We start from the raw sequence: 22,262 nt of genomic DNA, 5'->3' as shown, positions 1-22,262 counted from the left end.
TCCCCAAGATCTGAAATTATACCACAGTCATCCTTGCTATTAACCGGTTGGCTGAGTGGGTATGTAATAAGCAACCATTGTGGGAAATTAGGGTGGGGAGAGAAAGGGATGCAGAGGAGAAGAAAAGAGGAAAAGGTGAGTCTCTTGGGTAGTGATGTCAGAAAGTGGTCCCTAGAAAGCCTAGGGGATGGGTCAGGATGGTAGGTGGCTGTACCCTGCCCTGTTTCATCAAATCAGAATCAAAAAGTGCTGCTATTAGAGTTTTGAGTGAACATTCTGATGTGCACCCTGGAGCCCTTAGCCTAAATCTACATCAGCTTTTCTGAGATCGGAGACTGAGGCAGTGAGAGGGCTGAGAATAGAACCCCTGAGCATCTCCTGCCCACTGTGACCTCTGTTAACCACACAGAGCAAGGTGTATGCACACAAAGTGTTTTTTTTATTATTAGTGATAGGAAACAGGCCTTGCCAAGTTTAGAAACTTCTTTGAAACCAGAGGTTCGGTCTTTGCAACCTGAACACTGACACCTACACAAAATATAGATTCCTTTTTCTTCTTAGGAAAAAGGAATTTTTTCTAATAATAAAGGATTCAAAGATGTTTTCCTAGACATGAATGGTTGTTTTAAAGCAGCACTGTTTTCTTATTTAACTGTAAATGCATTTGAAAGGGCTGGATTTAAACTGCCACATTCGTTTCTCAGTCACATCCTCCTCTACCTGTCTAAGCCAACACAAAGAATTCCAGCAGGAAGGTCTGTGCTCAAAGCTCATCATAAGCACAAGCAAGGTAACCACACAAGCGTCTTGCTTCCACCTGCCTGTTTTTGCTGGGTTTTGACTTTGAGTCAAGTAAACGAAAAACCTTGTACAGTGCCTGGCATGGAGCTGACTCAAGCCATGTGGGTTTCCCAAAGTGACTAATAATTTTGTGCATCCATGAACCGTTACTAAATAAATACTTCCTCGGTTGAGTGTGGCAAGGAGTAAGAGGACTTTTGTGGCTATACGTGACATTTCCTGTCCTGTGCTTTCCAATAGGGTAGCTATTGGACACATATAGCTATTTAAATTTAAATGAAAATTCATTTAAATTAAATAACTAAAGTTAATAATGCTGTATTGCATATTTGAAAGCTGCTAAAAGAGTAAATCTTAAGAGCCCTCATCACAAGAAAAAACTTTTTTATAGCTATATATGGTGATGGAGAGTAACTAGATTTAGTGTGGTGATCACTTTGCAATGTATACAAAGTGAATCATTATGTTGTACACCTGAAAATACTGTAATGTTATATGTCAAGTATACCTCAATAAAATAAGATTAAATTAAAATGTAAAATTTAGCTATTTACTCACACTAGCCACTTTTCAAGTGCTCGATAGCTTCATGTGGGTAGTAGCTATTGTATTGGACAGCACTGATGTAGACTTTCCATCACTGCAGAACGTTCTACTGTTATGTCCCATGTAGTTCAGGTTCTAAACATGTATGCCCCTCGTGGCATGGCAAGAGCCTTGCAGTTTGTCCACTGACAAGGCAGTTTAATAGCAATCTATTATACTCATTCAACATTTACTCCTTCAACAAATATTTATTGAGTAACCCTTACATTTCCTGGCTTTGCTTGGCTATGGGCCAACTAGGTGCTGTAGTGTAAGATTTCAGAGAAGGCCCTGAGATATAAAATGGAAAGACGTGGTGGGATTTGAGGTGAGACTGTCAATTGCCACTGGAGATCAGAAGTGGGCTTAGGAGGGGTGACCAGGGACACCATATGTGTCTGCTGGTGTCTGCTCCAAATACTTGGTAACTGTAACTATTTTGCCTCTATTTTAACGTTCACCGTTGTTATGATTTAAAGTATTTTTAGTATCCGATAGCTATGACTTCTAAGCATTCATTTGAATGTGGTCCAAATAATAGTGCTGAAGAAGTGAGCCTGAAAATCAATATCTTTGGAATAGAAGTTAGATGTGCTAATATAAGGCCAAACACCCTAACACACTGTGCTGTTACTTTAGGAGAAAGCATGCTATGAAATATTAGAGATAACCTTGAGGGGAAAAAAAAAAGACAAAATTAGGCAACAATTTGTAGTAGATGGATATGTTGTTAGAATTCATCTCTCCCTAGTTTCCATGTTTTCCTATGGGAAAATTAGCCTGGCATTATGTGAGGCTTAACGACCCTCACATGGGAAGGCCCTGAACAACTTTCTCCATCTAGGTACATTTCCTGTGAGGGCTTCAAGTACGTTGGTACCCTATGCAACTGCCCAGATAGCCCATCCTGTTGGTTAGCTTCAATCTGGCACATGGTAGTAAAAAACATAATTGTTGCCTCCATAATGTCCATTTCACACTGTTGCTTTGGGTAGAAATCATGTGGCTTGGTGGGTTCAACTTCTTCCTAGCTCTGAAGTTGGTTTCTCATTAGTCTAGCCCTGTCTGTGTTACTGGTTCAGGTATAGGCTCATTTTCTAGGTCTGAAATTACTATAGTGATAACTTATCCGGCCACAGTAATTTTTTTCAGCAGTGGGAAAATCCCAGTGTGAAACATAATAGTTTGGTTTTATGCTGGGAAGGAAGGGAAGCCCCTTTTGCCACCAGGGTAAATGAGAAAGCATTTGGTCCTGGGAGCTGCTTGTAGTCACTTTGCTACCATAAGGAAAGCCAGCCTAACTAAAAACTCAATAAAAGAAGGATGGTACAGTCAAGGGAATTGCCAAAAAATGGGAAGCAATGGTCCTGTTGGTATTACAAACCGTTTGCTCAAACTGACCCTAAAGTTTGCTCTCTAGTATTTCTGGTTATGTGAGTCAATAGATTCCCTTATTCTCTAAGCCATTTTAAATTGTGTTTGTGCTACAGAAAGCTTCCTAACTGACAACAGACATTTAGAAATAAATATTCCTTTCCCTTACCTTCCATTAGTGGTATCTTCAGAGCATTCAGGGCTTAAGACAGAAAGTCATAAATGAATCCATAGAAGACTATGACTTTTTTTCATGGCCCAAATCAAATGTTCTGGTCTTTTTCCACTCAAACTTTTTTGTATAACCTTATTATTTTGCCATTAGTCTCTAGTCATTGGCAATTCACTTCTAAATTGATTTACATTGCTTATAAAGAGAAACCTCATCTACTACTCAGTTGAATTACTGGATTTGGATTGCTTACATAAATAAACAACTCTCTGCATGTGACAGTCTGAGCATTGCTGACCTCAGATCCGTCAGATTTACTTGTGGTCCCAGTGGGTGGTCAATGATATGCCTGTGCAGGAGTTCTGATTGTAATAATGCTCTGGTGCAACAAAGTAATGTTGCATAATTTCGTATTTTACAAAGTACATAATTGCTTCCATTTGTCCTAGATATATATCCAACAATGTCTATTTCAACAGATTCTGCAAATTATCTCCCAGTAGAAATGGCTGAAATTATGAATGCATTTATATGTTATAGTTTACACAAGGACATTTGTGTAAATGAAATGTATATCAGTTTGGACTCTTTCTGTTGCTGGTGATGAAGGACCTAACTTAAACTGGTTTAACAGAGAAGGGGAATTTATCGGTCTGTGTAACTGAGAAATTCAGGGGCGTTAGGTAGGGCAGGATCTGAAGTTCAAACAATGCCATGGGAACTCAGCTTCTGTCTGTTTCCATGTCTGTCTGAGCTCTACTCTGCTGCCTTGATTCCATCCTCAGGCTCCACAAGGGTCCACTTCGCAGCTCCAGTTTCCCTCACATCTCTTAGTCCAACAGAAGGGATAGTCTCCCCAAAAAAGATCTCAAAGAGAGGTCCCAGAATTTAGGGTAGTTGGCACAGATTGGCCTGAACCAATTATTGTGACCAGGAAATAGAACACAGATCAGCTCAGAAAAGGTTATATTCCCAACCGCTACATTTGGTGGAAGGGGTAGTTCCCTGGAACCATATCCACACCTACTGAAAGTAAGGAGAATCCTAAATATGCATGCATTGTACATTCTTCTCTCAAAAAAGGGGGCATGGGTGATGGGAAGTGAAACGACTACAAACTATCAGAAAGCGAGGCCATATACCATTCTTATCTTTGGGCTCCAGGGAACTCATGGTGGTCTAGCTGAGCAAAGCCTTTACCACTTACTATGTGTTTTCACATTCAGGTTCCTAGGAAGTAACCAAGTTCCTTTTGGTGGGGCTTCTTTCCCTTTTCTTCTGGCCATATTTGGGTCCTATCTGAGTGCTGACTTCTCTATGAGCTCAATGCTTGTCAGCCAAAGTTCATGGTTGCACAAGGAACTGTTAAATCTATTGGCTGTTTGCTTTTTTTTTTTTAAGCCAGTTTCATTAGCCTCACAGTATGATTTATGAAAACCAACAGAGACTAGAAGAGAAGGAATATTCTGCTTGACAGGTTCTGAGGCAGCTGGCTGAGTAATTTGATAAACAGAAAATAACTAACCTAAGAGAGCAGGAAGAATGCGTCGGAGCCAGGCACTATGCTGCTTTCCCCACCTCCGCCCCCTCCCCGGAATATGGTTGAATTGGTTCTGATATATTTAGAGGTCTTAGGGTTGATCTGTCTTGGGACCAGTGTCCTGAAAAGGGGTTGGTTTCATTTTCAAAGGTGGTAGTGAACATGCCAGAGCATTTCCAATTCCGGAAGGTTAAAATTGCCTGCTGAGAAATTTGTTGATCTAATTTGGCTGTTAATCAAACAACCTAAAAATAAGGGCTGCTTTAAATAAAAGACTAAAATAAATCACTCAAGAGAAAGTCCCATGTCTGTTCCTGTCCAGCAGTCCAAATACACCATCTAATCACTTATTTGTTCCCCTTTGAAGTTGACATGGTTGCGTTTGTTCTTTTCACCTAACCAATATGAACCCCCTTTTTAAAGTTATGTGAAGTAATATATGTCCTTCTTTTTGCCTAAGAGAGCATGTTTTATTATGATTTTTTTTTTTTTTTTTTTGGCGAAGGGAGGTGTTACTTAGAGTGAATTCAAGAAGTCTCAAAGAAGAAGCTGAAATAATGTGAGGCAACTAGGAGATGTCAGGAAAAAGTAATGAACTTGGAGTAAAAAAACTGGAGTTTAAATTTAGTCCAGCCATTACAGTGGTGCCTCTGACCTTCAGTTTCTGAAGAAAACAGAGAACAAGCAAGAAGATCCAGAGCAACATAGCTTGACCCTCCTTAGAGCTCAAGAGAGTCTTAGGTGGCCTCTACATCTCTTCTCCAAATACTTAAAGCATTGTGGGTAGATGAATATTTACTCTGTTTGAAACTATAACAATAATACCTTTGATTTATGTAAACTTTGCCCTCAAAGAACTTTTCTAACAAAGGAATAATTTATTCTAAAATCTTTAATATGACTAGAATAAATGACACTCCTTTATATCTGCCAGTGTTTTGTTACCATAACGTTATAATGATAAGCATTAAGTCCTGAGAACAGTAGATAAGCCAAGTACCACTTAGATCATAGGTTCTCATAGGTACAAATCCAAATCTAATTTGGATCATACCCAGGAATTGATGAACCTTTTACCCAGCATTAGCATGAAGATAGAGAAAAGAATGTGATGGGCTTGGGAGGAGAAAGGATTCAAATGCCAAATTGATATGTTTGCCTTCCAGGTCCCAAACTCAGTGTTTTAAAATCATCCTTGTTATTTCAAAGAAAAGCATTGTTTTCCTGGCTCCATTCTATAGTTCTTGCCCCACCTATTTCTTGACATTTTACATATCATACACAGGTACTCATATAAAAGAAGAAAATATTTGATAAATATTATTTTCCCAAAGATAATTTTTTTTACCTATCATATTTAATCTGAGCCATTCTAAACTTCAAATTCAAATAAAAATGAGAAAAACAAGACAAAATAAAACATGAAAAAATTTTAAGTTAGCTTTTGTTTCATTTAAAAAAAGTAAGTTCTCACTTCATTGGAAACCTTTCTATGCCACTTTTTCGAATCTAATCCTATCTTCTGATGATCCAGATTAGAACAATAGTTTCTAAGCCTTTTGGAGCGATTAACAACCAATCATGGTTAATTTGCAACTCTCCCTTCATCCTTGTTTCCTTCTTTATTCTATACATTTTTTTAAAAAATCACACATCACATACATAACATTGTATAACATTTTAGTTTTAAATTTAATAAAATGTATAACAGTTTTATTGAGATATAATTCACATATCATACAATTCACCCTTTTAAAAAAATTTTATTAAACTATACTTGATTTACAGTGTCGTGTTAGTTTCAGGTATACAGCAAAGTGATTCAATTATATATATTGATATATAAACCTATTCTTTTTTTAGATTCTTTTCCTTTATAGCTTGTTTATGAGATAACAATCCACCATTTTAAAGTGTACAATTCAGAGGTTTTTAATATATTCACGGAGTTGTGTAATCATCACCCCCATCTAATTCCAGAACATTTTTATCTCTCTGAAAAGAAACCCTGTACCTATTAGCAGTCACTCCCCATTTTGCCCTCTCCCTAGGCCCTGGCAATCGCTATGGCCTATGTCTCTATGGATTATGTCTCTATGGATTTGCCTATCCTGACATTTCATATAAATGGAATCATATAATATGTAGCTTTTTGCATCTGGCTTCTTTAATTTAGCTCAAAGTTTTTAAGATTCATCTATGTTTTAACATATATCAGTACTTAATTTCTTTCTATTGCCTAAAAATAATAATCTGTTGTATGCGTATACCACATTTTATTTGTCCATTTATCAGCTTATGGACATTTAGGTTGTTTCCACTATTAGGCTATTACATTGCTATGAACGTTCACGTGCAAGTTTCTGTGGGCACATGTCTTTTCAATTCTCTTGGGTTATACCTAGAGTGGAATTACTGGGTCGCATGGTAACTCTAGGCTTAACTTTTTGAGGAACTGCCAACCTGTTTTCCAAAGTGTCTACATCATTTTACATTCTCACCAACAGTGAATGAGGGTCTAATTTCTCCACATCTTTGCCAAATCTTGTTATTGTCTGTCTTTTCGAGTATAGCCATCCTAGTATGTCTAACGTAGTACTTCATTGTGATTTTAAGTTAAACGTATTTTGATTTGAAAGCATTTTTCAGAATTTTATGGTATCCTTTATGACTAATAGCCATAGCTATCATTTATTGAATATCTTTCTAAACAATATCTTATCTTGTGGGTATACTTGCAGCCAGCCCTTCATCTTCTAGGGATCTACATCCATGGTTCAACCAACCATGGATCAAAAGTATTTGGAAAGGACTTCCCTGGTGGCGCAGTGGTTGAGAGTCCACCTGCCAATGCAGGGGACACGGGTTCGTGCCCCGGTCCGGGAAGATCCCACATGCCGCGGAGCGGCTGGGTCTGTGAGCCATGGCCGCTGAGCCTGCGTGTCCGGAGCCTGTGCTCCACAACAGGAGAGGCCACAACAGTGAGAGGCCCGCGTACCGCAAAAAAAAAAAAAGAATCCGCCTGCCCAGTGCAGGGGACACGGGTTTGAGCCCTGGTCCGGGAAGATCCCACATGCCGCGGAGCAACTAAGCCCATGAGCCACAACTACAGAAGCCCGCGCGCCTAGAGCCCGTGGTCCACAAGAGGAGCCACTGCAATGAGAAGGCCGCGCAACGCAACAAAGAGCAGTCCCCTCTCGCTGCAACTAGAAGAAAGCTCGCACACAGCAACAAAGACCCAGCACAGCCAAAAATAAATAAAATAAAACACTAAGAGAAATATTTGGAAAAAAATTCCAGAAAGTTTCAAAAAGCAAATCCAAATTTGCCATGCTGGCAACCATTTACATAGCATTTACATTGTATTAGGTATTATAAGCAATATTGAGATGATTTAAGGTATACAGGTGGATATGCATAGGTTATATGCAAATACTACATCATTTTATATAAGGTACTTGAGCATCTGCATATTTTGGTATCTGCAGGGGTCCTGGAACCAATCCCCTGCAGATGCAGAGGGATCACTGTATTCCTATGCCACAAAGAGACCAAAGTAAGGAAAGTCAAGTGCTGTGCATGGTTTTCGTTACAGGTAGAGTCGGTTTTTGCAGTCAGGGCTGTCTGACACCCATGTCCTTATTGTTGTGCCAATTCGTTATATGCTATAGACATACACTCCCAATCTGGGAGTCCCCAAACTCACAGCCTTTGAACTTCTAATCTGAGACACAAACTCAATGAACCTATTCATTTTAGTATAGAGACTTTAAGGTCTTTGGGAACACCATGTTCAGGTCCTGGTCCTAGATTCTGGAGAGGGATCTAAAGGAGTCTTACTTGAGGAGCAATTTGACTTACTTTTTTTCCTTGCCCAACCTAGTCAGCTTCATTCTGGTTGTCTGAATATTCAGCTAGATGATGTAGCCCTGACTTTGTCATGGATACTAAAAGTGCTTGTACTGACGTAGATAATTTCCTGCCTCAAAGGAATAATTGCTTACATTATCTGGTCAACAATCCTTTAAATCCAGAAAATCTTGCGTTATGGGCGGAATAAATTCAGTACATTTGTAAAGGAGAGCCGAGATCCTTGTGGCAACTGCTGCCGTCAAGCTATATTACCCTTGTTTGTATGACTTCCTCTCTTTGCAGTCAGTCTTACAAACTCTATGTTGCCTGACTATGCCTTTTATTTTTTAAAAATGAGTCCAGTCTAGTTGTTTGTCTTTCAGTCTATTATTCAACCTACCTATGTATAATTTTTATTCAAGTAATATGAGTACTAGTTCCAAGCCTTATTTATTCTATCTTCACCCATTCTCAAGAGTCAACCACTTATTACATATTTCTGAGATTACTTCCGTATCTCTAAATATGCTTTTTCTATCATGCTTGATTTATCAATTTTAGATATTATCTAAATTTGCTTCCTCTAAAATAAATGAGAAATGAGATATTTATTCAGTGATATTACCCATCACTTCCCTAGTAACTTAAGAGATATTACCACACCTAATTTTTTATTTCACCAACTGTAGGCATTATTATTGATTGATTGTCTTGTCAGATGAGGATAATAATGGCTCTATCCTTCCATTTAGTTCTTCTCCAACTCCTTCCTCTCCTTAACTTGTAACATCTATACTTTTTCATTTGCATTGTAAAAGTTGATAACATTTACGGTCTATTCTGTAACCAAAATTTAGTCTTCCATATGTTGCCTCTAGGGTTGAATCTAAAAGCTGAAAAGCAATAAAATGTTATCATTATTTTGACTTTATAAAAATCCTTTTCCATTAGCACTATAAAAATATTATTGCACTGTTTTCAGGCAACCCCTATTGTCATTGAGAAGCCGTATGCTATCTTAGTACCATTGCTTTGTAGGAAAGCAATTTTGCTTTTAGGGAAGATTTTAGGATCTCTTCTTTATTCTTCATGTGCACAATTACCTCTACTGATATAGGTCTTTTTTCATTCATTGTACTGGGCAATTGGGGACTTCCTTAGTTTTAGGAGACATATATCCTTCATCTCTAGAAATTTTTCTTATTTATTTGTAAGTGTCCTTATTTCTGTTTTTTTTTTTTTTTTCCTGTTCTTCCTGCCTGGAACTCCTATTAGTTGATGTTGGGTCTTTTGTATTGGACTCTACAAATGGTTCAAAATAGCTGGAGAGGTGAACTTTTCTGAAAACACACTTTATTTATTTATTTTTTTTGTTTAAACAGCTTTATTGAGATAAAACATATCATAAAAGTCACTCGAAGTGTGCAATTTAATGGTTTTTAAATTTACGTAGAATTATGCAACTATCACCACCACAATCAATTTTAAACATTTTCCAAAGTGGCTGAGCTATTTTACATTCCCACTGGCAGTATATGACACTTGTTATTGTTTGTCTGTCTTTTTTTTTTAACAAAAAGCTAGGAATACTTTTGAATTTTTAAAAAAAATGTTTTCATCTTTTATTTTTATACAATTTTAAAGGTTACACTCCATTTTAATTTAAAAAAATTGAAGTATAGTTGATTTACAATGTTGTGTTAGGTTCAGGTGTACAGCAAAGTGATTCTTTTCCATTATAAGTTATTACAAGGTATTGAATATAGTTCCCTGTGCTACACAGGAGGTCCTTGTTGTTTCTTTTATATATAATAGTGTGTATCTGTTAGTCCCAAACTCCTAATTTATCGCCCCCTTCCCCCTTTGGTAACTGTAAGTTTGTTGAAAACACATTTTAATTAATTCCTCTGTTTTTAGCCCATAGCTCAATGCCACTATTTGTTGTACCTGGTATATCTGTGTCCTGCGCCTCTCCTAGATTCTTCAAATTGTTTTTCTCCTTGATCCTATTCCCTGACCTACTCCCAAAACTTACATGTATGCACACTCCTCCGGCTCTCTCTCTCTCAACTGAAGCTTCTTCCTTGTTCCTTCATCAGTAAACATTTCTCCATCAGCAAAAACTTCTCCATCAGCTCTCAGTTTTCCAGAAATTGATCTAATATATTGTTCATCAATAGAGCCCTTCCTCTTTTTTTTTTTTTTTTTGTATTCTGTTTCTGTCATTTTCATACCATCTCAAGAGGAAGAGAAGATAAATATATATGACTGTTTCACCATACCCTCTGACAAATCAAGCTCTTTATCAGAAACTACCTGCCTTTTCTCTGCACAGATCCTCGTCACTCCTTATCGTTAACTCAGCTTCCTTTAGATCACCTGATTTTGCCCTACATGATCCATTACCTTGACTCAACTGTTCAGGTTTGCCATTATTCTTCTTGGTACAGAGAAATTCCTTGATGTATTACAAAACAGGTCTGAGAATCACTGTCTAGTGTTTCAGATTAGTAATTTTCATACTGTGAATTATAACCCAACTGTAGTAAGATCATTTTCTTTATTTGCTCTCAGAGAAGTGAAAGTAGTAGAGTCATTAGCTGTGCGTTTGGGGTGGGGTTCCTGGGGAGTGAGAAAGGAAGAGGAGGGCCAAGTCATAATTTCCTTAAAGTACAGCATCTACAGTATTGCTAAAGGGGGTGATAAGTTGTTCCCACCCTCAGTAAATATAGCCAAGAAGAAATAGACTCATGTTGCAACATGAGAGGTTTTTAGAAAAACTGGAAAACATTTCTGAGCGAGAAAGAATTCCTATAGGAAATCATGTACTTTCCTTTTTCTTAAATACCCTTAAAAATAGGAGAGGGACTCATTTTGTTTCCTGTAAATATTTAAATGTGATCCAAATTAGAAGCAGAAAGATGGACTAGAAGACTTATCTAGCCCGTTCGCCTACTAGGATGATGATGAGAAGTAACAACAGTAATGCTAATGGTTATAATTTATTGAGTGCTTATAATGTGCCAGCTTCTGGGCTAAGTACTTAACATGTCAATCTCATCTAATTTTTACAACAAGCCCGTGAAGTGAGAAATATTAACTATTCCATTTCACAGATGAAGAAACCCATTGCCCCAGATCCCTAAAGCAACACAGATTCAGATCTGGGTCTGTTTGACCACAAGATCCATACTTTGAATCGTCACATTAATTTGCCTCTTCTAGGATGCCATGACTCACATTTTCAAAAACAATGCCTTTATCTAGGACCACTGTCCCTTCACTACTCTAAGTAATGTTTGTAGTTGTAGTTGTTTTTAGGTGCTTTGTTCTTTGCTCTGTATTTTATCATCCAGTCAGAGTGAGGTGATGCCTCTTTCTTTCAAGGACTTGAACTAGTTTTCCAGTATTATTAAAAACGTGTCACCTCCAAGCTGTCATTCAAAGTCAGATTAGTTTTCACTGTACAGCAAAAGACCCTTAAAACTTGTCATCCATTGTGGAGCTTAGCCTCTGCCTTGAAGAGACTATTCGGGAAATGGCTTCCTAGCCTAACCCCACAGCTGCCCGCCAGCACTTAACAACCTTCTGGGGTGCTGGCCTAACCCTAACCAGGGCAGGTGAGCATTCCTTCCTTATAAGGACACTCTTCACATTCACCTTTTAAACTTGTGGCTGCTTCATGTAGAGTGAAAAATTGCTGGTTAAAGAAAAACCTTCATCCCGCAGAATCTTCAGATGAATTCTATTTCACGTTACAAGCCTCAGCGGCATGTTTATTCTTGCTCTTTTTGGCTTTACTGTTCATTAAAGAGTTGTTTGCCCTTTTCCTGTTTATACATCTGAGTGAATTGGAAGGTGCATACTTATTTTAAACCCACTTAAAAGGCACAAGAGCAATAGGAAGAGAAATGAAGGAAGGAAGGAAGGAAGAAAAGAAAAGGTCTTTTCTCTCTTGCCCTGGAGGTAAAGAGAAGTCCAGTTGAACAGATCCCTATTGTAACACAAAGGGTTAAGTGTACCCTAAATGAAATGCTGACAACTAAAACATACTCACACAATTGCAGTTAGCCTACAAGGTGATTGTTGTTACAAAGGAATTTTGCTGTCCTTTCAAGTGTTTATACTTTTTTTTTCCTTTGTAGTATTTATCCTGGGGGTGACCAAGTGGGAGTCTTTCAGCTGCTACTGGCTGGCATGCCACTGCCCACTAGCTCCCCTGTCATTTTCTCTCCCTCCCTCCTTCTGAACTCAGATTGACCAGAATTGTTGAAAAGATGGTGGTAGAGGCAACAGAAGTGACTGAACAAGTCTTGTCTATGATCCTCCCTTTGCATTTGCCTTTCTGTCTGTCCATAGTTATTGACCACCTCCTTCATCCAACTATAGTTAATGCTGTTGGTCACACAGTTACTCAGTAAACACATTTCTCTTTTCTTCATGTCACTATAAAAACATGCCACTAGTAGGTCCTGTGATGTCGCTGTCACATTCTGAACTTTAGGCTCTTAGTTTGCTCTGCACTAGAGAATAGGACGAAGCCAACAGGCTCCTACACAAACTGAAGAGAGCAGTCTAGTCACATTTGTACCATGTTTTAAACAATTTTGCTTCACAAATTAGGTTTTCCTCTTTTACGTAGAGGCTTTATGAGAATTTTCTCAGCAATGACAAATTTTCCAATCTGGGGACAGTAGGAGGAAGAGAAAGTGACCCTGTCTTAGATACAATCTGAAGTGCCATAACTGCACTTTGGAAAAAATACAGAAGCCTAGAAAGTTTGATTGAGATTCAACATAGTAGATATTAAAACAGATGATAAAACCACAGCAATTTAGCAAGTATAGTGTACAGAAAGAAGACAAATAAATTTATGTAACAGGAAAGGAATCCAACATGTATACAATTTTAATAAATGATATTGGAAGACATGACCAATCAATCAGAAAGGGTAAGATTGTTCACTAGATGGTCTGGGGAGACATGGCTTTATAGTCAGGGAAAAATCAATCTAAATTTTCACCTCACACAATATGTGAAAATTTATTCCAGATGGACAAATTTAAACTATTCATTAATAGGGAGAAACTGTAAGTGCTGATCTCTAGAATGGAATGTACACTCTGGCATTAGAGCAAAGATAAAAATTACAAAGTAATCTATTATCATTTGACTACGTAATGTAGAACTTCTGTACATCAAAAACCAATGACATAAAGGACTAATATCGTTCATATATCAATAATTTATACAAACAGACAATAAAAACACTACGACCCAATAGGAAAAATGGGAAAAGAACATGAGTAGTCAGTTCACAAAAGAGGAAATTTCAGAGCTTAGTAAAGGTAAATATTCAATTGTGTCTGTAGTCAAAGAAATGCAACTAAAATAATGAAATGTCTTTTGTTTCTCGTATCAACTTAGCAAAGTTTCTGTATTTGTTGGGTCCTCTGGAACACGGATCCGGAGGCAGAGTGAGGAATACAAAGGTTTAATTGGGAGTAAGACCTCTGAAAAATAAAAGAGGAAGGAAGCAGCGTCTGACATTCGTGTAGTATGAGCATTCTGTTATAGCACGTGATAATCTATCAGGAAAAACAGAGGTAATTATTGCTGATAACTTTCAAATATAAACCTATTTAGTCCTTACAACAGCCCTATATGCCATGTACTTTCCTGATCCCTGTATTAGAGATGAGGAAACTAAGGCACAGAGAGGATAAGTAAAATGCCCAAGGCAGAGCTGGAACTTGAACTCAGGCAATCTGGCTCCAGAGTCTTTGGTCTTCAGCCTTGTATTACAGTGCCTCTTAAGTATAGTGTCCAATATTAAGCAGTTTTAAAAATGATACTAAGAAGGAATTTTAATGATGTGGGGAAATGCTTATGGCATAAAATTAATTGGAAAGAGCTGAATTCAAAATTATCTGTATAATGAAGTCCCAATTAACTATAATATGCCTAAAGTAATGGATGAAAATAGAGTAGGTTATTAACAGTAACTACTTAGTGAGAGGTGAGGTGGAGTGTCACCAACTCCTGGCTTCTCCTGGACATTATTGTTTTTTTCCATGTCCTGGAAATCCCCTCAGTTCTTGGACAAACTGGGATGACTGGTCAACCCCAGTGACTTCAATTGTCTTTTTATATGACTTAGGTTTCACCCCCTAATTTTCTAAAATGAGCATGTATTAACTGGTTATCAGGGAAAGAACAATAAACTCTTGGAAGAAGAAATGGAAGCATGCTGGCTGTATTTTGGTTGAGGAGAGACTGGGGATAGAAGAGAGCAACCCAAATAATGGCTCAGATCAAAAGAATTAATCAGTAACAGGAAATTTTCGTTCATTTTCTCATTCATTCAACTCAATGCTAGGCTCTGGGGATACAGAAATGAGGAAGGTGACAATCACTTGCTCTCAGGAGCACACTCTAGTAGCTTAAGGCATTCAATAAACAAATGACAGCACTTACACCTTGTGATGAATGCTGTTCAGGAAAGATGTAGGTGATGTAATAGAGAGTAATGGGATGGGGACACTCTAGAGAGAAGGCTGGGGAAAAGCCTCTGTGGGCTGGTGACATTTGATTTGGGACTGGATGAGAAGTAGCATTATAAACATAATGCAAGTGTAAAACTGAACTGAATGAAAAAATTTCTAGCAACTCATTTCTTCTCAGACTTGGAGATCTGAGATAGAATTCTGAGAATTCACTCATCTCTGGAGGTAGAATTCCTTGGTACCATACTCTCAACTCTAATGAACAATAACTGAAAGAGTATGTTCACAATTTTGGAGCCTGTGAGAGACTGGGTCAGTTTGTAAAAATGGAGCTTTTTGAAGGGGAAAATTCATGAAATATCAATTATCAGAGACTTTTTTCCTAAGTATTATATTTTGGAGTGGTAATAAAACACCTTGACTTCATAATTATTCACCAAAACAAAGGCTCTTAAAAATTAGACTAATGCCTGTGTTTGAATGATCTCATTTTAGCATGAAACTGCTTAGAAGCAATATAAATTTTGAAGGAATAACGAATAGCATAAGGGAAGCTGCAGTCTCCTCTTCATTTAGCAAATGTACAACTGCTTAAAATGAAGGCTGAGCATGCAGTTTACAGAGGAGAATAAAAAAGCACCTAGGCTTGCCAAAGTCAACAGAGCTTTTCTGGAATAAGCAGACTAGCAGAAGTAATGTCTCCTCCAAAACTGTTTTTAAACATCGAGAGCCTGTTTCATAAAGAGAGATAATAGGTTCACAGGACTCCTTGGCTTTTCATCAAGGACAATCGACAGAAGAAATTATTCAGTAAGAACAAGGAAGGGTCACACAGGAGCAGGGAAGGAGATGCTAAGAACAAGAGGGGTTTTGTTTGTTTGTTTGTTTTATTTTGTTTTGCTTTTAAACTAGAAGAGCTTGATATATTCCTAATGTCTACCCAGACAATAAATTAGGACCAGGGTATCAGAGTATATTTTAGATTACAGTGCTTATAATAGAACTGGTCCTAAAAAGACTATTTGTTCTTCCACATTCCTCCCCTGTTTCTTTCTGAAAATACTCTTTAGGAAAAAATTATTAAATTGCTAATTAAACACTTCTTATGCTTTAAGTTGATTACGAATATGGACTTTAAGAAAGGAAATAAGCAGTAGAATGGATTTTTTAAATCCTCGGAAAAATTTCTGTGGAGGGGATGCTTTTTCTGGGTAGCAGTTCAGGTTGGGTATCAGTGTCTGCTGGAAGGCTTATCGTAACTGAGAACACTGAGCTTTTCTTAAAAAATTCCTTAGCTGGAGTGAATAATTGAAAATGCTGAGCCATTAGAACTTCAAAGATTAATTTCTCCATTAATGGCACAAGGTGATAGAGAGAAACAATCAGGCTAAAGAAGAATAATCAAGCTAACCCAACTGGGGCATTTCATCTGATATTCAAAATTACTGGGCCAAAACTTTGATCTTCGGTTTTGTTTGAGGCAGTTTTCAGGCATTTAAAACTGCAGAAACCTTCCGTCTTTGTGTGCCCGAACTGTGTTCTGATATATGGTTTTCTTTTAATTCCTGCAGGTAATAGGATACAAGTGCTATTTCAGGGGACTGTGAGTTGCAGGATGGTTACTTAACGACCAGCGTCAGATATTCCCAGAAGGCTTTGGGTATATTTTTAATGTGCTTCCTTGATAGCCACAAGTGCATTCAGTTATATTAAACTTAGAGGCAGAGCATACTTTTCGATGAAAGAATACTTTGCTAAAGAAAGAACAATGATGCAACAGGAAGTCAGACGGCAAACACAAGACACCTGTGTTCCAAGATAAACCAAATAAAGCAGAACCTGGTTTTGAATAACAGTTGGGGATGGGGTAGATTTAAGTAAAAAGTTTCTTTTTAGTAGCCAATTCTGTTAGTAACAGATGTATTTTCTGGGTTTATAGCTAAGAATACAGAGGCTAGCTTATAATAATACCAGGTAGATTGTTTTCTCTTTGTCAGTGAAATGTTCACTGTATACATCTAACTTATAAAACATCTTCATGAATTCTCATCAGGATTATTGTATGGTTGTAGGTACTTTCTCTTGCAGAGACTGTGATTCATATCTTTATAACTATTGTTCTCATCAATATTACTGGGAAAATCGGCACCATATTAGTAAGAGATATAGAGAGTTTCTTCCTATATTTATTTATTCCTGTTCTGTCTGAAGCACTTCTTGGCCTATTTAAAACATCATCTCCGTTCCTTACAGCAGCCCTGCTAAGTATTATTCATGCCATTTAATACTTGAGGAAATAGAGTTTAAGTTACTTATTCAAGGGTTACAAATGATTAAGTGGTAGATTCAAGATTCCAATAGGAGCTTCTTTGACCTTGAAAAACAAATTCCATCATAATCACTGTTCCTCTAGTTTTTTAATACTGCTTTTCCTTGAGAATTAATGGATGGGGTGGTTTTCCTTGCCAATGTCACTTACTCAGGAGAAATGTCCTCTTTCTTTCTTTGCAATCATATTGTATTTATGGAATATTCACAAGTTCTTCAGATCTATGGCTGTCTAACTGGTGGGAGTGAAAGAAGAGACAAATCATGGTGGAGAACCCCAAAGCATCTTGACTATGGTAGAAAACAAATCAAGTACACACCATGCCTTTAGCCCCGGTACTTGGAACTCTAGTGGGATTACATGCTCAAGTCCCGTTTGAGTTTTTCACATCATGGGCTTCCGAAGAACTCTTCACGTCACTAGTGACCTGGATAAGTTCAACAATAGCCAACTCTCACTGAGTGCTTTCCAGGTGTGAGATACTCGCATCGATTATCTCTTTTATCAACACATCAACTCTGTGAGTTGAGTATTATCATCATTATCATCCTCATATTACAGATAAGATCAAGGTCATTCATATACTTATTGGTAGAACAGGAATTAGAACCTATGACTCCTGACATCAAAATACTATAATTGTTTATATGCTATCTGGTCATTCTTTAGGTTGGTGTTCTCAAGTGTCTTGAAACTGTGATGTACTATAATTCTCAAACATCCTAAGTAATTTGTAATTAAACTATATAAAATACTGAAATTTGCAATGGTTTACTTTTTTTTGTAATCTAGAAAACATTCAAGGATTTCTCTTAAATACCGTCATCCTCTACTGTTTGCATATTTTGCTTGGGATGAGAGAAATGTTTGTAATAGCAGCCAATATGCAGGAAACTGAACACAACCCTGTCTGTTACCCATTGTGTTACTTTATCTATTTCCTATCTTGGATCTTCAAAAGCCACCTAAAGGGCCTGACACAAGCTTGTCTTTACATGTAGCAAATGCAGTAAGTTCTTGCTAAAACCATGGGAGTAAGGAACAGAGTGGTTAAAAGCACAGATTGCAGGGTTGAAGCCAGCCTTCCAGCACTTACCAGCTCTGTAATTTCAGGCAGGTTATTTACACTCCCCAAGCCTTGATTTCCTCATTAAAGAAATGGGGGTAATAACAGTATGTAACTCATAGAGTTGCTGTGAGGATTAAATAAGATAATCTAAGTAGAAGTGTTTAGCACAGTGCCTGGCTTAGAGTAAGTGCTCAATAATGTTAGCTCATAGTATCTGCTATTCTAAAGGTTTCTTTTTTTCCCCTGACTCGGTAAAGTCTAATTAGACAGTAATAACACAAAATAATGATTTTGTGGTAGTAACACAAAATATCTTTTATTAAAATATTTTGTGTTAATAACACAAAAGTAATAACAAGGGTAATAACACAATACATCTTTATTTTGGGGTGAGCTAAGAAAGTCTGGGACATAGTACTATAAATGGACATATAATATTTGATTTATGTTATTTGTAATGCCATGTATTATGAGGGGAGGTGGGAAAAGATAGTCAATAAATAACTCAACTCTGGGAGGGTTAATAAAATATTTACTCTTTTCCATCTAATCTTGTAAATTAGTAAGCACCCTTTTTAAGTCTTGTTAATAGCAACATTGCATCCAAGATGATGAAGAATTTGTATTTGGGGGGCTTTAATCATTTCTCGCTAGATATTAACTTTTAAAAAGCTAATCATTAATGTAATGGAAATTAGTGCATTTTTAATTCTTCTGGAATTCATTTTTTCCCCTTATGACTTGAAAATAGCATATACTATCTGCACAGAGAGTTAAGAAGAAAAATCCACGTAGACTGACTTGGTGTTAATAGCCAGTAGAAGGAACTGAGCAGGTTGCACACCTGCACAGTAGGAAACACCAGGACTAGGGCAAGGTCCTGATTCAGAGGGGACATTCTCCAAAGTTATTGTGAAACATCACCTGCTGTGATATGGCAGTCGGCACTATTGCTCTCACTCACTTTCTCGATAGGTTGTTCTGTAGTATGATAAAACATTGCTAACATATCTAGGTGAGCTCTATTTTCAACAACTGCCACACAGGTTTCCCATCTTCAATAATATTCTACAAGCATTTTTTGACTCAGGGTCACATACTTTATACATGCTACAGGAGAGCAGCAAAGACTTTCGGCTTTAGAAATGAAAGTAGAGTTTCATATTCTGCTCTGAATGTTTTCTATATGCAGTCTTGTCCTCCCCATCCCTTTTGTACCTACGTCTCTGCCACCTGAGCATCTAGCACAAGCTTCCTTCTCTGTCTGAATACCTTCTTATTGCCTGTAGTTAGATATTCTTTCCAGCAGGAGGAGTATGGTGATTAAGCTGTCTTCCTTTGACTTATTAAACCCAAAAAGGACTTTAGCAACAATAAAAAGATGTCAGAAGTTATAAATGATGAAAAAAATTGGAGAAAGCGATTTTGTTTTTATTGATATTAATCTTATTAACAAATGGAGTGAATGGGAAAGCCTCTTACACAAATTCCATCTCTGATGAGGAAGGTAGTTTGATGAAATAAAAAAAAACAAAAAACAAAAATTGAATTTAGAGAAATAAGAGATCTGGTCCTAATCTTGCCAACCACCAGCTAGATGATTTTGGGTCAGTTACTGAACTTTTCTAGAACACAATTTCCTTATGAGTAAAATTAGAAGATTAGAACAAATATTCTGAAAGGCCTCTTATGACTCTATTTTTTGGTTTTCTAAGATAAACAAAAGCCAGCATCCTCAGTGAACAATTTTACAGGAGCTCATCATGAACCTAACACTGTAAATCAATGCTGTAGTGTTAAAAAATGGTCTAATTCTACCCAGAGTATTTTAAGATAAATAGAAGTGAAATAGGTAGAGACATTTTAGACCAGAGAAAGGCAACAGTGGAATCTAAGTGATTATAAAAATCTAGGTAAATTAGGGAGGGTGGGAGGGAGGGAGACGCAAGAGGGAAGAGATATGGGAACATATGTATATGTATAACTGATTCACTTTGTTATAAAGCAGAAACTAACACACCATTGTAAAGCAATTATACCCCAATAAAGATGTTAAAAAAAAAAAATCTAGGTAATTAACCAAAGTAACTTAGCAAGAAAAGCAAGCAAACAAAACAAAATTCGAAATTTCAAATCCCAAAGAATTATTGACAAAATTTCTTTGAATCCTTCCTGGAAATTTTATTGATGTTACTTTTTAACACTGGCAGTTTCCTTTATAAAAGGTAATATAGATTTCCATTTCTGGACCTGGTCGAGTAACTGGTACCAGACTTTCCTTCCCATTGTAAACAGCTGAAAAACTCAACAAAATATGCAAAACAGTGTTTGTTAGACATTGGACAATAGGCATGGCAAGAATGTGATCCCTAAGAGAAGGGAAACAAACAAGCTGAGCCCTACAATCACCCTAAGTTTTACTTGCAAGTATTTTTTAGATCATGATGTGGGGAGGGAAAACTCAAGCAGAACATGGTGGTCTCACTGAATTGAGGGAATAGAGTTTGGAGCTTGGAGGAAACTGAGGTGGCTGGAACTTGTGGCACAGAATAGTGAAGAAAAGAGTGTTATCTAACAAAAAAACTCCTACAAATATGAATAGAATCCCCATGAATTAGTTGCTGAATACTACATTATGCATTTCTGAAATACTCATGAGTCCAAATAAGAACATTAAGGGAACCGTAGATTAAACAATTTTCACAGACAACATTGGGTGGAGACTTTTGAATTCCCATCATCCAGAATGGAGAGACTCTGTTGAATTCCTGGGATATTCATATAGAATCCAGAGGATCATGCATTAGTATCAATAGTATGGCTAAACTAGCCCTAGAATAAAGATTACTCTAGACCTATCTTTAAAAAGTTTAAAGACAAGCCTCCAAAGGATCAGGCAACTTAACTTCAAGCAACTTAACTTGCAGTAACTTAAGTAATTTAATGAAATGTTGCAACAAATTTTAACACTAGATAGAAAATCTTGATAGTTAACAATGTAATATTCAGTGTCCAAAGTCCAATAAAAATTATTACATATACAAAAAAGCAGTAAAATGAGACCCATAACCAGAAGAAAAATCATTCAAGAGTAATAGAACAAGAAATGATAGAGATAAGGGACTTCCTGGACAAAAGCTTTAACACAGGCATTATCAGTATACTCAAGGATTTAAAGGAAAATGTGAACATAATGAGGAAGAAACTATATACATATGAAGGTTGGAGGTCTGGAGCTGCAAAATGTAATCTCTAAAATAAAAAAAATTTACTTGATGAGATTAGCAGCAGATAAGAAACTAGGCAAAAGAAGATCAGGAAAAAATGAAGTCTGAGCAGTAGAAACTACTCAACATACAGTACAGAGAATAAAAGATGCAAAAAATTAACAAAGCCTCATTGCCCTGCAAAAAAAAAAAGGTCTAACATACACTTGATTTGAGTCTCAGAAGTAGGAGGGGATAGAAAAGTGATTTCAAGAAATAATTTCCAAAAATTTCCCAAATTTGAAGTAAACTAGAAATCCATGTATCCAATAAATACACAGAGCCCCCAAAAGGGTGAAAAATAGCACCAAGGGATATAATGATCAAATTGCTGAACATAACAAATAAGATAAAATCTTAAAAGCACCCAGAGCAAAAAATATGCATTACATACAGAAGGAAAAGATAAGATATCCATATAGAGGTCTCACCGAGACAGTGCAAGACAAGAATTTTCAAAAACTGCTAAATGACATCAATCTTCAGATTCAAGAAACCCAAATGGGAGAAATATATATAAAGAAAAGTCACATCATAGTCAAACTGCTAGAAACCAATGTAAAGGGAAAATCTTACAAGCAATCAGAAAGGGAAACATTACGTTCAGAGAAATATCGATAAGAATCACATCAAACTTCCCATCAAAAACAATGGAAACTGGATGACAGGTAAATGGTATCTTTAAAGTGTTTAAAAAAAAACAAACCAAAAATAAAACCCTGCCAACCTACAGTTCTGTACCCAGTGAATTATTCTTTAGAAAAATTA

Source organism: Grampus griseus (genome assembly GCF_964374135.1).
Source record: "Grampus griseus genome assembly, chromosome: 4".
NCBI lineage: Eukaryota > Metazoa > Chordata > Mammalia > Artiodactyla > Delphinidae > Grampus > Grampus griseus.
This window is presented reverse-complemented; position numbering follows the sequence as displayed.